Raw genomic sequence first — 1,280 nt, 5'->3', positions numbered from 1 at the left:
CCAAGACAAAAATTCCCGGTTTTTTCCAGGTTCGCAAACATTTTTCACGATCAATAAAATTAAAAAATTCGAACTCTAAAGCTAAAAATTTTTCCATTTGCACTAACAAAAAATAATCTACCAATTAAATCACTCCAAATTAAACTCTTACATTTTAAACTTTTGAAATTGAATTGTAAGAGTTTTTTAATTAAAAAATGTTGTACTCAATTGCTCAGTAATTTAAACGTAAAAAATGAAAGGCTCTAACACTTTTCAATTAAACAACTTCACATGAAATGCACATAAACTGCAAAAGTTTAGAATTTTAAAAAAATAATGAGTTCAAAGAGTCAGATTCAATTCTAAAAATATAAATTCACGTTATCATTTTCAAAGGTGTATATTAAAAGAATCAGTAAACTTTAAAATTGTTTTAAATTATATTATTTTGAACAATTTCAAGCTAAATACGTTAAAAATTTAAAAATTTAATTTGTTTAACTTAACATTTCTTAAATTGGAAGTTACATTATTTTTATCCTAAATACTTTAAACATCGTTGTAAGGCTTCAAAATTTTATTTCAAAATCTTGAGAAATGTAGAAGTTGTTTTAAATTTATTCAAGGTTAAACTTATTTAAAATTTTTTTTAGAATTTTTAAATATCTTTTAAAATGAAAAGAAAGTTCTCTATAACATTGAGAAAGCCCTGGAAAATTTAAGAAAATTCTTAAAATCTTCCACATTCTTTTTTAACAATCTTGGAAATCTTAAAATCTTTTTGAATATTATTTTTAAATAATATTTCAAACTTTAAAATTATTTTCAATTTTCCTACGAATCGTACCAAGAAGTTTTTATTCTTTTGAAACTTTTAAATTATTTTAAATCATTTCAAGCTTTAAATTTTTAAAAAAGAACCATCAAAATTGAAACGTTCGAAGTTTAAAAGCTCTTCCAAATTTTAACGATTCAAGGCTTTCTATATTAAACAATTCAGTTTCAAATTGCTAATTTAAAAATATTTGGTTTCAATTAATTATTCTTAAATGAACCGTCAATTATTGCTACATATGAAATATTTGTTTTTTTTTCTTTAATTAAAAAATGTTTAATCGAATGCATAAAAAATTGATTATTTCAAACTGAAACAATATTTTAAATTTAAAGAAAGCCTTTAATTACAAATACATTATTGTGAAGTTATTTTTGATATAAAAATAGTTTATAAAGTTTTAGGCAGACGTTTACATTATTTAATGACTAAGATTTCGAATTGAAACAGTTAATTTTTTCCA

This window comes from Belonocnema kinseyi, chromosome 10 (genome assembly GCF_010883055.1).
Source record: "Belonocnema kinseyi isolate 2016_QV_RU_SX_M_011 chromosome 10, B_treatae_v1, whole genome shotgun sequence".
NCBI classification, from domain to species: domain Eukaryota; kingdom Metazoa; phylum Arthropoda; class Insecta; order Hymenoptera; family Cynipidae; genus Belonocnema; species Belonocnema kinseyi.
This window is presented reverse-complemented; position numbering follows the sequence as displayed.